Genomic DNA, 14321 nt, shown 5'->3' with positions numbered 1-14321 from the left:
TTTCTCCATTTTTATCTGTTTCTGCTAGAATTCCCATTTAGATTTTTAACTTCGTGTATTGATCCTTTATGTCTCATATTTTCTACCTTCTTATCTTTTTATTTCACTCTCTGAGAAATTTCCTGAACTTGAAAACATTGAAACCTACTAAAATTTGAAATATATATTTAAATTTTCAAGAGCTCTCTCTTGTTCTCTGGTTGTTTCTTTTTTCTTCATACCATCTAGTTTTTATTTTATGGATACACTGTCTCCTTGAATCTCTATAAGGATTCTATTGAGTGTAAAACTTTTTTCATTTTTTTTTAAGTTCTTTTCTGGTCCTTGCATTATTTCCATTTCCTTTGGGGTCATTTTATTTGTTTGTCTTACTCTTTCAGTTTGGTGGCTTTCCTCAGATGTTTGGCAATCCTTGGATGTCCATTCATATTTACAAATGAAGAACCAAAGAGCTTGCTGATTAACTAGTGTGCATGCCTCAGGTTGACTGGGCAGTCAGTCAGTCTATAGTAGAGGACTTGCTTCCCCTACTCCCACACCAATACCAGAACATAAAGGTCTTTCATCTGGGGACAATAGATTGCTCCAGAAGCCCCCCTGATCTCCCCCTGGAGAGTAGACCCTGACCTCTTGGTGCTCTGTGCCTGGCGTTGGGGAGAGACTGTCCAATGTCGATTTTTAATTAATCCCCTGTTCTAAGCTCTGTGTCTTGCTGGTTCTGGCAAGACAGGCTGCCTTCTTCCTTGGCTGTATCTTCCTCTCCGCACACTCTGTCCTAAGACTTTCTCTGCCCTCCTGCATCAGTTACCACTCCTCCACCTGCTTTCTATTGTTCTGTTGTAATAGCTTGTCTACTGAGGTTACCTCACCCATTATCTTTATTGTTGTGGTTTGCATCCTTTGTATTCCTTAATAGTCATTTTATCAATAGAAGTCTCTCAAGCAAAAGGGGCATAAAACAAGAGTCAATTTGTCATCCTCAAGGACATGTCAGCCCAAGCTCTTCCTTATTATCCCTCTAATTACAGCACTGGCCCAGTTGTGAGGTCCTCCAAGTGTGTCTCCTGTGCACACTCTCTCCTCTCCTGGCCCCAGGCACCTCTTCCTCACCTATCAAGGCTCTCTCCTCCTCAGGAAAGGACCGTAAACTCCTTTGCTCTGAGGGTGCCTGTCAGAGGGTGAGAACTTCAGAGAACACAGTCCCCATTGGTTCAGACCTAACAAATGAAGAGTGAATGGTGGGATCTCAGTTCTAGGGCTTAGTTTAGGGAAGTTCTACCTCAAGTGTGAGTGCGGGTCTTCTATGCCTCGAGGCCCTAAAATGCTCCCATGTTACTCACTGGTGATAATAGTACAAATGTGACTCCACCAGAGGACTGAGACGGCCCAACTGTGGCTGGAGATCGACTGCTGCTTCTCTGCACTACAACCCCTGCCCCCGGGCCTGGACTTTGACAGAAAATCCAACTCACTCTGGCTTAAGCCTTTAGAACATTATTTGCTTACTTAAGTCCAGAGACTGTGTGGTGGCTCATAGGTAACAAGGACCATGACCCTTTCCATCTTCCACATCATCGTCCTCAGGGTGTAGGTATGGTAGATTACATTTTCCAAAGATGGAGGCAGCAATATCTCCCATGCCACTTGCTCTTCTGCAATGTGACCTTGCCATGCCTCCATTAAGAGGTGGAGTCATGGATAAAGGAGATGTGGTATATATATATACAATGGAGTATTAGTCAGCCAAAGAAGAGTGAAATAATGCCATTTGCAGCAACATGGATGGACCTAGAGATTATCGTACTAAGCGAAGTAAGTCAAGCAGAGAAAGACAAATGCCATATGATATCATTTATATGTGGAATCTAAACTATGACACAAATGAACGTATCTACAAAACAGAAACAGACTTACAGAGAACAGACTTGTGGTTGCCAAAGGGAAGGGGGAATGGGGGAGGGAAGGATTGGGAGTTTGGGATTAGCAGATGCAAACTAGCGTGTATAGGATGGATAAACAAGGTTCTACTGTATAGCACGGGGAACTATATTCATATCCTGTGATAAACCATAATGGAAAAGAATATGAAAGAGAATGTATATATATATAAAACTGCATCACTTTGCTGTACAGCAGAAATTAACACAACATTGCCAATCAACTATACTTCAATAAAATTTTAAAAAAAAAGGTAGAATCTAATTCTCTTCCCCTTGGATCTGGGCTGGCCATAGTGACTAGCTTAACCAATATAATGTGGTAGAAATGACATTTTGAACTTTCAAGGTTAGGTCATAAGTCTTGCAGCATCTGTCTGGGCCTCTTAAAATGCTTACTGTTTGAAACACTTGCCGTAGGAAACCAGCAGCCATGCTGGGGTCACCCAAGCCACATGAAGGGGCCATGTGCAGGTGTCCTGGTCAAGAGCCCTGGCTGAGCTCTCACTGGACATCCAGCATCAACCGTCAGCTATGTGAGTGAGCCGTCTAGGACATCCAGACCAGGTGAGCCTGCAGGTGACTCCTGCCCGAGCCTCCACCAGATCGTAACCTCACAAGAGACCTCAAGTGAGAACCATCTAGTTGAGCCCAGGCAACCTACAGAATGGTGAAAGATAATACTTAACTGTTGTTTTAAGATACTGAATTTGGGGAGGTAATTTGTTACATAGTAAAAGATGGCTGGAACAGTTGGCTTTCTTCCTCTCGCCTGTAGCCTCAAGTTACAAGATGGCCTCCTCAGCTACGAGCATCATTGCAAACAACCACATCTAAAAACAGAAGTAAGGAAGTAAGTACAGACCAAAGTCTTTCTGCTTGAGTGACTTTCAGGGGGAGGAATATCTTACCCAGAAGTCACCCGTCAGAATCCCCCATATTCTCACTGGCCAGAACTGGGTCACACAGCCTCTCCTAACCACTAGACAGGCTGGGTACAGCCTCTTTAGTGGGAGGTAGGCAAAGGAATAGGAGGATGGGAATCACTGTCGTTTGGTCAACCAACAGCGTCGGCTCTACTTTGTTGATGTGGTGGTGGTTCTAGGGGGAAGAACAATCAGGTGGGAAAATGACCCCATGCTAAAGACGGAACCTTCACTGCTCCTTCCAGAAGCGAAGCTGCCTCGGTGGGAACAAGTTTATTGAAAACTCCTTTAGGTAGGAAGTATGGTGTACCGCCTGGAGTCCCCCGCTGGGAGGCAGAACCTGGCTCTAGAGCTTGCTAGTGGTGCGGTGTTAGTGGGTTAGTTCCCCGTTCTGTGCCTCAGGTTCCTTATCTGCACACTGAAAGGATTCCTTCCAACTCCGTCATGTTAGGAGAAGCTGGGGCAGAAGGGAAGTGCTGGACGCTTACAGTGTGTGGAGGCCATGCACTGCCCAAGTCAAGCTCGGCAGAGCCAGCCTCTGGCCACAGATGTTGGGATTTGCCAAACACACTCTAATCACTTAATGAGAAATGAAAATGGTGCCTGGTTCCTCCACTTAATTGCCCCTTTGAAAACAACACACGGGAGATTTACAGTGATCACCATAATCGCCTCGTAAAAACCCAAGAATCTGAGGACTGACATGCCTCATTTCTGGGAGGAATTAGAGGCAAAAATTAAGGCAAGGAATTCCTGGCCTGCCTTGGCCTTGGCTCCCTGGAATCCAGGACTCTGCCCACAGAGAGCCTGCCACCCTGGACAGCCTCCTGGCCCCAGCAAATACGGCTCCAAATGCTCCGCAGCAGTGTTTCCTCACAGGTCTGCTCCCTGCATCTCTGTCATTGGTACTGCCTAAGGGAGGTGGACCAAATGCCAGAGGGCCTGACATCCCTGAGGGTCCGATGGAGGTCCTCAAGGAGGAGAGAGAGGAATCTTGCTGCACCCACTAGCGACATCTGAGCTAAAGGACGGGAGGGGAGGGGAGATGCGGAGGTGGGAGCACAGTGTCCCTAGTCACTGGAAAGCCGCAGCTCTCAGGTTCTCCTGAGGCCATCCACCTTGATTTGCACACCTCCCACGACAAGGTGTTCTGACCTCCCAGGACATCTACTAAGGTAGCCTGGCAGGGAGAAGCTTCACACTCAGCTCAGCAGAAGTCTCTTGCCTTTCACTGCCTCATAACTGGACTCAGAATCACTGAGTGTCAAGGTTAGAACTGTCCTCTGGGTTTGCGTCTCCAGCTTCTCCCCTCGACAGCAATATTCCTTTCTTTCACTCTACTCATTCATTCAAAAATATCTATTAAATCCCTGACGTGCATCAGAAACTACCGATTCTTACCACAGTAGCCAGAGTGGTGCTTTTAAAACCTGAATCAGATCACTCTCCAAATCAAAGGGAAGGCGGCTTCTGCACGGCTCTCATGCCCCGCCCTTCGCCCACTCTGCTCCAGCCACGCTGGCCCTCCTTGCTGTTCCTGGAAAACACCAGGGACCCTCCCACCTCAGCGCTTTTGCCCTCGCTGTTCCCACTGCCAGGAAGGCCCTTCCCCGGGATATCCAAGTGCCTCCCTCCCTCACTTCCTTCCAGGCCTTTCCTGACCTCCCTACATAAAATTGCACCCCTACTCTCTCTATTATCCTCCCCAACTTTATTTCTGTCCATCGTGCTCGTTACCTTCTGAGACACAGTCCACGCTAAGATTTGCTGATTGTCTCTCTTTCTACACTAGAAGGTAAGCTCCAAAGGGCAGGGATTTTTGTCTTTATTATTTTTTTCACGATTATATTAAAACACTTAGCACAGCAGCTGTCACACGGTAGGTGCTCAACAAATATCTGTTGAGTGAATGAACCATGTGGAGAGAGCAGAGAAAAAGATAAACCCCCCACCCTTGTGGAACTTAAGAGTCTGGTGGCAGAGGCAGACGTTAGGCAGATAGTCACCTGTAGGACTAAGTGACTCAACTGTGGTAAACGCTGGTGGGAACGCGGCAGGTGGAATGAGGGTGATCTGACCACAGGCCAGACAGGCCAGTTGGCGGAAATTTGGCACAAAAATCCTCTGCGAGAGGATTGGACATGTAGGGTGATGAGGGTTTGGGCCGCGAAGCTTCGGGAGGAAAAGGTGCTGGAGAAGTTTGGGGTGCCACCTCTAGACCCTCTAAAGGCAACGGGACTCTGTGGCGAGAGGGTGGCCGTCCGCAAACTGGGTTCAAGTCCCCGCTCCTCTGCTTCTTCCCAGCCACTCACCCTGGGGCAAGCCACCTCAGGGCCAGAGCACTAGGTTCCTTGTCTGTGGGCTGGAGAAGGATAACTAGGCCTGCCGGGAGGAAGGGATGAAATATCGGGTAGAGCCGGAGCCTGTAGGTGCTTGGTGAGTGCCAGCGCCTTTCTGGCCCCTTTCTTCTTTGTTGAACTTTTCAACACCCAATCTCTTTGCAAACGGCTGCTCCGCCTTCTCTCCTGGCCCCTCACAGCCTTTGGGAGCAGTATGAGGAAGGGAAGCATCTAATCAACCTGAATGTCAACTGCAGGTTAACAGAAATGAACAGGACCTTTGGGGGCAGCATGTGACAGAGGATTAGACTGATTTCTGCTGAGCCCCAGCCCCTCCTGGGCTCCGGGCCAAACAGGGTTGGCTTTGGAGCTATTGACTACATCTCCCATCAGCCTCCAGGCCGATGCCTGCTGACCCATCATGGGACCATGTGACTAGAATGAAGCTTGGGGTGGGGGGATGGCTGACAAAGCTAGTGACACAACTAGTGTTGCCAACTGCCAGGCTCTGGGAGGAGCCCTCCTTGACTGACAACCTAGAGAGAGCTCCCAGCACAGACCCATGCACGCATATACACGTGTTCGCGTGCGCACACACACGCACACGCATATCCACACACAGCTCCTGGCTCCACAGCCCCCCCCAACCCCCATGGGAGGACGAACTCCCTGCTCCCTCACATCCTGCTCTCTCTCCTGATTGGTAAGTGGGGGAGGGAGGTTGGTAGGAGGCAGCAAACACATCACTTCTTCCCATGGTTAGCGTGGACAGTGGCTACACTCAGGCGTGTGGCAAACTCTCCCGTACTGTGGGCCGGCTCCAGTGTTAAGCAATGGAGAAGCAATGAATCAGATCTGAGTCTTGGCCTCAGGGATCACATTCTATTGGGGACAACAGACACTTGCACAGATAATTACTATATAAACTACACAGTAGAGGATCCAAGAGGGAACCTGCAGAAAGAAAACCTGGATTACACTTTGGGGGTTGAGGGTGGTGACAGGAAAGGCTTTGGGATAAGGTAGCCTTTAAGCTGGGCTGAGGTTGGATGGAAGGGCTCCTAGGTTGGTAGAACTGTGCAAAGTCACAGAGGCGGGAGAGTGAGGGGCCGGCAGGAAATGGCAAAATGCCTGATGTCAGCCTAGAGCACAGGTGGGATGTAATTGCTTTCACCACAGTGATTCGGTTTGTAACCAGCCCTGAAGAACCCTCCCAGGGGCTAATGCCTCCCAATCCTTCCCTGCGTCCGCCGGACACCTCGGATGGCTTTGGATGGCTCCTAGGGGACCAGAAGACAACTGTCTTTCTTGTTTGCTACTTCACTGCCCTGCTTGGCCCTACATTCGACTCCTTCAAATTAGCCTCTCTTGCATCATCTCAAGTGTCCCCTGGAGGTGCTCCTGCCTCTTCTCTCCCTGATTACATGCATCTCATCCTTCAAGGACAGAGGAGTTCTGCTTCCTCCAGGGAAGCCCTCCTAACCACTCCAGCTCACTCTGGCCTCCTCATCAGATCACCTGAAATGCCTGAAGTAACCATGTGGTTCACTCAATGACCCCTTTTCAGTAAAGATGCTTTGTCATATGCTGTAGAATGATGCTACTTTCACAACAAGAAATTCACTAGAGTCTTTAATATATGCATATGTATAACTGATTCACTTTGCTGTACAGCAGAAACTAACACAACATTGTAAATCAACTACACTCCAATAAAAATTAATTAAAAAAAGAAATCCACTAGAGTCTGTCTAAACAAAGAAAGGGAGATTGATTACAAGGGACTTAAGAGTCTCAAGTGACCTAACGCAGTAAAGGACTTGACCTAGCTCAAGACCCCAGGGGGATGGTTCTCCCCACCTCTATCTCTGCCCCTTTGCTCTTTTCTTTTCCCAGACTGGCCTTCTCTGCCCTTCTGATCAGATGGGGGAAAACATGACAGTTCACAGCACCCATCATATCCCCCCATGTGGAAAGAATCTCCACATTTTCAAGAGAGGGTGATTGGACCAATTGGAGCAGGTGTCCCACTCTGGCCCAATCAGCTTTGGGAGGGGAATGGGGTCACATGGTACTAACACGGCTGCCAGGCTACCCCTCTGGGAGTCATTCCTCACAGTCCTGGGGGTTGGTGAGTGGTCTGTTCTAAGAGAAAGGAATTGTCATGAGCAGAGCAGGTACCCCAAAGGTGCCTGTTACATATCTACTGATGTAATGTGACTATGTGCTCATGAATTTCAGTTCCAGACTATCCTACTGACCTACTCTGCGACTTCAGGCAAGTCCCTACCCTCCTCTTGGGGTTGCAGTTTCTTCATTTGTACACAGAGGATGGTGGGTCTAAGCGTTCTATTGGGCTCCCTAACTCTCTTGGACTTTGGGCCAATTACCCTTTTTGAATCTCAGTTTTCTCATTTATGAAATGGGATAATGATATCTACCTCACAGAGTTATTGTAAGAGTGAGCATGAACATATCTAACAAGCGCTGGGTACAGAAATGCTCAAGAAATGCTAGTGACTCTCGTAGATTTAAATTGGGGTGGCTGCCCTGCTCACAGTGATTTCCCCCAAGGGTCATGGCTGTGATGCCCTCATGTGTTTGGGCGAATTGCTCCTCCTTTAGTTGGGGGCTGCCATCCTCTGATAGTGATTTGCAAGGAGTGAGCATGGGTCCCAAACTGGATCATTCAAAGTGCTTCTCGGGGGCTTTTTTCCAACTGCTGCCCTTTTGTCTCTGTTTGCAGAACTGTGAGAGCAGGAAGCTTGCCAACAGCCAGGTCCCCAACCTTGTGGAGAAAGTGGTCTGGAAAAGTGATGCTGACATGAAGAGGATGTTTGAGTACTTGGTTCCAGACCTCACTAAATCCAGTTACATCCTTGCCATGAACCAATGGCTCCTGATAATACCTTCTCCCTTCCCTTTCGAAGCCTCAGTATCCTTATCTATAAAATAATGGGGCTGCATCCTTCCCCCTTTATCTCTGATGCTCTATTACTATGTTCATTAATTTATTCTTTCCATCAATTAGTCAGTCAGCATCCCTTGTGCATCTGTTCTGTCTCTGGCCCTATGGTGGACACTGAGACTCTTGGTAAAGGAATAATTCCCATCCCCGGTTCTGAAGACTCAGAGTTAGGCAGGGGAGGGAGTTAAGCAACCATTCAGGACTGAGTGTGGTAACGGCTGTGACAGAGGGAAGCACAAAAACTGTGGGGATGTCAGAGAAGGAGACATATCCTCATTTGTAAGTCTTCCTGGAGGAGGTGGCAGGAGCTGAGTTTTTCAGATGGGGGTGGGCGCGGAGAGAGGAGGAAGAGTATTCCAGGCAGAAGAACCTGCCTTTGTAAGGGCCCAAAAGAGAATGAGAGAAAGTAGCTGCCTGGGGCCAGAGGGGAGGGGACACAGGAGATGACCTTCTTTGTATTTTCTACCCATGTAACTTCTGGGAAAACAAGAAAAAACTCCATTTTTTAAAGCTTGGAAAATCCCCAGGGTGGAGTCTTTAAACAGGGATGAAAAGAAGTGACTTCTGACCACAGTAAAGCCCTGGAATGAATGATTCTTCCCCTAGTAGGCTGCCCCATGGGTCCTTGGTCCCATCACGAAATCCACGCTCACAGTTGCATTCAGCGGCTGGTCCTAAGGCTGTTGGATCCATCTAAAAATTGGAAGGCCTGGAGCCTAAGGCCAAGCAGATGACAGAAGAGCAGCCCAGGAAGGCCTGGGAGGAGTGTAAACATCCCCACCTCATAGGAAACACACTCATTACATTCTGAGCAAAAGCGGTTAATGATGCACCCTGGAGAAAATATGCAGTTATTGCCCCCAAACATGCCAAAGCCCTCCTAATGACTGCACGCCTGCTCCGAAGCAGAAACTGTTCCAGATGCTGCCGCTTGTCTCTGGAAGAGCCCTTCCTTCTTCCTGCCTGAGGTTCCGGAATTTTCCTTGGATTCTAGTCCTTAGGGAGACATATGGTGGGCTGGGGTGGGGAAAGTGATTGCCCTCCTGGGCCTCATAGGGGCAGCCTAGGGAATCTCTGCCTTACAGACTGCTGTGGAGGCTGTGCCTTCCTGCCTGCCTGGTGTGGTGGGGGAAGGAGGGTGCCAGGCGCGAAGCTGGGAGCCAGCGCTCTAGATGACGCTGGGGTGAGGGAGGTGAGCTCTACACTTGAGCGTTTTCAGCTTCTGCATCTATAATGAGTAATGAGTCTATAGGGAAGCAGTAATTTGCACACTTGAAGCCCCAGACACACTCAGCAGTGGCTGCCACTGGACGAGCCCTGGGCTTGGAACTATCTCCCGGCTGGGTGACTCTAGGCAGTTGCCCCACCTCTGTGAACCTCCATACCCTCATCTGTAAACTGGGGATGGTTTGGGAAATTAACATTTTTTTCTCTTGTTAAAGAACTCATGCATGCTTATTATCTATTTTTTAAATATGTAATCAACCCGTCTTTGTGATACACTCATATGATTTCAATTCAAGAGATGCAAATGGAGGAATTCCGCGGCGGTCCAGTGGTTAGGACTCTGCGCCGAGGGCCCGGGTTCAATCCCTGGTAGTGTCTTCCTCTCACTCCTCCTGTCTTATAACCACACCATTTCTCTTCTACCTTGCCAACTGCTGTTGGTTTCTGGTGTATCAAATGTATAAATTTTAAAAACTTTTAAATGAGGTATTAGCACATATAAACACAGCAAAGTGCATATATCTCAAGAGCAAAACTTGGTGAATAATGTTTATAGTTTTAATTCCTAAAAAAAAAAGAAAGAAAAATGACCCCAATCTATCACCTAGAGATAAAACTGTTGATATTGTGGTGTACTTTCTTCCCATTCTTTTTCTATGTATGTATACATACATAAACATTGATACCATACTGTGTGACTGTTTTGGGGGGTTCTTTTTGCGGTACGCGGGCCTCTCACTGTTGCGGCCTCTCCCCTTGCGGAGCACAGGCTCCGGACGCGCAGGCTCAGTGGCCATGGCTCACGGGCCCAGCCGCTCCGCGGCATGTGGGATCTTCCCGGACTGGGGCACGAACCCGTGTCCCCTGCATCGGCAGGCGGACTCTCAACCACTGCGCCACCAGGGAAGCCCTACTGTGTGACTTTTGTGTGCTGTTTTTTATATCTAACATTATATCAAAAATATTTCCTCATGTCATTAAAAAGTCCTCAAAAATGTTCTACTTTCAACGTTTGCCCAATGTTTCAAGGAACAGAGCAAACCTACTGCAGGACATTAGGTTCAATTTTTCCCCTATTATAAATAACACAGTGATGACCACCCCTGAATGAACATGCATGGTTGAGCACATCCCTCAAGGTGAATTCCTAGCAGGGGAATTACTGAATCAAATAATATGAACTAAGTATTAGAACTCAGAGTAAAATGGAGGGGGGCGGGGAGCGGTCAGGTCTGGCTCGCAGAGCTGCTGTTAGGGATGTTCTGTAAGGCTCTGGCCTAGTGCTGGACACAGACACAGGGTTCCAGGAGTGTGAGCTAAGGGGTCCCAGAGCGAGGACAGGTCAATGCCTGCTCCTCCCCCTCCCCCGGGGCCCTGCCCTCTAGGGCCTCCCTCCCTGGAGCCCTCTGACAGCCACAAAGGAGAGTCCCGGTCTTGTCTGAGCTTTATTATTTTAATCACTGGTGCTTTGCCAAGTGGTGGGCTGGTGAATGTTTAACAGCTGGATTGGGGGGGAGGGGCACGGAGTAGAGAGGAGTAGCTTCTGATTCATAGCATTTGTCAATTTCTGGTGTGAAACCTCCCACCGTGACTGATTTCAAACTACCAACATGTCACTGAAAGCAGGGCTGGGAGGAGATGCGCTGCTCTCACCAGCGGGTCGGAGCCAGCTCCAGCACTCCAGTTCTAGTCTTTCTACCTGCCCGTCTCCCACTTCTCCCTCTTCTTAACCCCTCCCCACTCATCCCCCACCCTGAGGCTCATCCAGGGTGATAGAGAAGGAAGACCTGTGGGATGTGAATGTGGCTAGAGAGCGAGAACATCCTCTCCCAGGTCTCTAAAGGTAAAACTGAGGCTCAGGGAGGGCAAGATGATTGCCCCAGCTCACCCAGCCAGGGGATCCTTCACAGGGTGTTCTTCTCTGGCCCCTGCTCGGGGGTACTTCTCAATGTTAGCCTGTGCCTGCTACTGTGGGAATACGCTGGCTTTTCTAACCACTCCTCTTCCTCTCTGGTGACTCCAGTGCTTGGATCCACAAGAGGTTGGGTCCCAGGCCTTGCGTTCAAGGAGCTGAGAGCCACGTAGGGAGGCAGACACCCGAGGCAGAGAGGCGAGTGCTCTATAGAAGCTGCCCTGTTCAGTGGACTCCAGGCTGGGCTTCCAGACTCCTCGCTTCTCTCTTTATAGCAGACTTTGTCCCTTCCTCCTTCTTAAGGGAACCTGTTTTGTTTCAGTATCCACTCTCTAACACACAGCAACCCACTTCATGTGAAAGTGACCCATTCCTGGGAGTAGGTAGGTTCTGATTTGTCCTAGTCAAAACTGTAATTCATTCCTCCTTGCCAGTGATTGGTTTAGGAGTGGGGAAGTGATCCAACTCTGGCCAATGAGAGCTGAGGAGACATTGGGGGAGGGGGAGGGGAGCTTTTTTCTCCTAAGAAATAGGCAGAGAAGGAGACAACCTCTCTTCTGGATACTTGGAACTCAGTGTTGTAGTTCTGGGTGCTGTAATTATCTGTTGTCAGCCTGAAGATGAAGCCAACCCATGAGGGACCACAGAGCCAAGAGAATCACAGAAAAGGGGAGCCAGAGCCCTAACTGTATCCTGCTTCTGACCTTCTTGTTAGGGAGAAAACATCCCTACAGCCTAAATGACTTTGAGTTGAGATTTTCTGTACTTGAAGCCCAAAACATCCTAAATGATAAAACCCTTCTGGTCTATCATCCACATTGCAAATGCAGTGATTACTAGACAACAGCAATCTTATCATATCACTTCCTGATTCCAGTCCTCCCATGGCTTCTCTGAGGAGTTAGGATAAAGTCTTTGTTCAGTGTCTTCTCTCCCTGACAGATAATGTCAGCCCCTCAGGATAGGACTGTGGTTCTCCATCAATGGCTCCCTGGTGCCCAGCATAGAGTCAGCCACAGGCAGGTACTAGTAAATACCATTGAATAAGTGCAGAGAAGGAGGAGTTGGGGGACAGAGTCCTAGCCTCCATTTCTGGCTTTGCACTGACTTGCTTTGAGACTTTAGGCAAGTCTCTCCCCTTCCTGGACCTCAATATCCAAAACAGTGAAGAAGGTATATTGGACTAAAGTGGTAGTTTAAGAATGGGGATTAAGGGACTTCCCTAGTGGCACAGTGGTTAAGAATCCACCTGCCAACGCAGGGGACACGGGTTCGAGCCCTGGTCCCAGAAGATCCCAGATGCCAAGGAGCAACTAAGCCCGTGCACCACAAGTACTGAAGCTGGTGCGCCTAGAGCCCGTGCTCCGCAACAAGAGAAGCCACTGCAACAAGAAGCCCGCGCACTGCAACGAAGAGCAGTCCCTGCTCGCCGCAGCTGGAGAAAAGTCCTCATGCAGCAACAAAGAACCAGTGCAGCCAAAAAAAAAAAAAAAAAAAAAAAGACTTTAAAAATAGTCCACATCAAAAAGAGCTTAAAAAAAATGAATGGGGATTAAAAAATACCTCTCAGCTACTCCATATGATAGTAGTTGTGCTTCTAATATCCACCAATGGATGAAAAATTAAAATGACCACAAAGCTTTTCACTGAGGGTATTTCTCAGTCACAGCAGCTTCGACAACCATTTGCAAAGCATTCATACCTGTGTGTGAGATACATTGTGCGTCCTCTTTACAGACAGCACAGGGTGCCACGTGGTTTCCAGATGACGTGCTTTAGCTAAAGGGCCTGTAGGTTGGGAATCAGTGGCCCAGGTCCTCTCAGAGTTCTCCAGGCCCTGGGTTTATGTGTCTAACATGGACCACAGGAGCTGTGCAACTTGCTCAGGATCACACAGCGAATGAGTGGTGGATTCTCACTCACTCTTCTCCAGCCCGACTCCCTTGGCTCAGCCGGCCTGGCTGACAGCACCGCTCTCTCTCAGCTACCCTGGAAATGAGAAGCAGGGAGGCCCGAGAGCCCTGAGATTGCCTAGGGTACAGGTGAGGTGGATGGCAGAACGCTGACAGTCCCAAATGACATGGAACGTGCTTCAGATGCCAGGTGTGTGGTTTAGGAGCAGCTGGAATTACACGCTCAGGGCTGCACCAACATTGTCTGCGTCTGAGCCTGAACCGAGTCTGGACCTTGCAGAGGCAATGACTGCGTTGGGGGTCTCAGCCCAGGGCCACGGAGCTGAGCAGAGAGGCAGCAAGGGCAGGAGGCAGATTCCTAGCTGGAAATCAGGCACAGGGATCTTTTCCCTTTCCAGACACTTGTGGTCATTTGTTCGTTCGTTCGTTCGTTCATTCATTCATTCAGCAAGGTAGTCAGTCAGTCACTCAACAATGCTTACTGAGCTGTACAGCTCTGCAGCCTGGCACAGGGTCCAGGGATGAACTGGGCACAGAGCAAAGCAAACGCAGAGCACGTGCTTAAGGCTCAGTCAGGCCAGAGGCGCGGGTGGGCCTTCTGCCTGCCAAAGGAGAAATGGGGAAATGTTTTCCAGAAGATAAAATGATTATCTTCTGTGAGTGGTTCTCAAAGGACAAGGAGGAGTCCATCAGGCAGGTTAGGTGGAATCCTTCAGAGGGAAAGATGGGCCTTCCCGTTAATTAAAGTCTTAGGAGATCGAGGGGCTGGCTGGAAAAGTAAATGAGACTGCCTTTGTATCCAAAGCTGGCAAAGCGGGTTTGCTCACTTCAATTAGCAAAGGCTCCGAGTGGGAGAGGACCTCGCACTCTGCTGAAAATGGCTCTGTAGAGAACGTGTGTGTGCTGAGGGGGAAACGGTGCAGGGGGACGGGGGAGAAAGGAGGCGGTGGGGCCTCGCGTGGGTCAGGTCGTGCGGCCCCTGCCAGCCGTGTTAAGGATTCAGCTGACTTCTGAGCTGATGGGGAGCCACTGCACGTGTTTAACCGATGAGGCATTGCTCCAGCTGCTGAGGAGAGAAGGAACCGGAGTGGGAGGTAGG

General features: G+C 49.1%; 1 long non-coding RNA gene across 3 annotated transcripts; it reads left to right on the top strand.

The window, feature by feature from the left end:
* The first annotated feature begins 395 nt into the window (after positions 1–395).
* LOC132516205 (uncharacterized) lies at positions 396–8189 on the top strand. 3 transcript variants are annotated; one of them, XR_009539282.1, is made up of 5 exons: positions 396–1812; positions 2358–2504; positions 2716–2790; positions 3043–3155; positions 7949–8189. It is a non-coding gene; the product is annotated as an uncharacterized LOC132516205 (long non-coding RNA). The 3 variants fall into 3 exon arrangements; XR_009539283.1 differs by lacking the exon at positions 396–1812 and having other exon boundaries at positions 2165–2504; XR_009539281.1 differs by lacking the exons at positions 396–1812; positions 3043–3155 and having other exon boundaries at positions 2165–2504.
* Positions 8190–14321: the final 6132 nt, after the last annotated feature.

The sequence above is a fragment of the Lagenorhynchus albirostris genome, chromosome 2, assembly GCF_949774975.1.
Source record: "Lagenorhynchus albirostris chromosome 2, mLagAlb1.1, whole genome shotgun sequence".
NCBI classification, from domain to species: Eukaryota; Metazoa; Chordata; class Mammalia; order Artiodactyla; family Delphinidae; genus Lagenorhynchus; species Lagenorhynchus albirostris.
The sequence above is the reverse complement of the archived record's forward strand: the minus strand, read 5'-3'. Positions and strand labels throughout refer to the sequence as shown.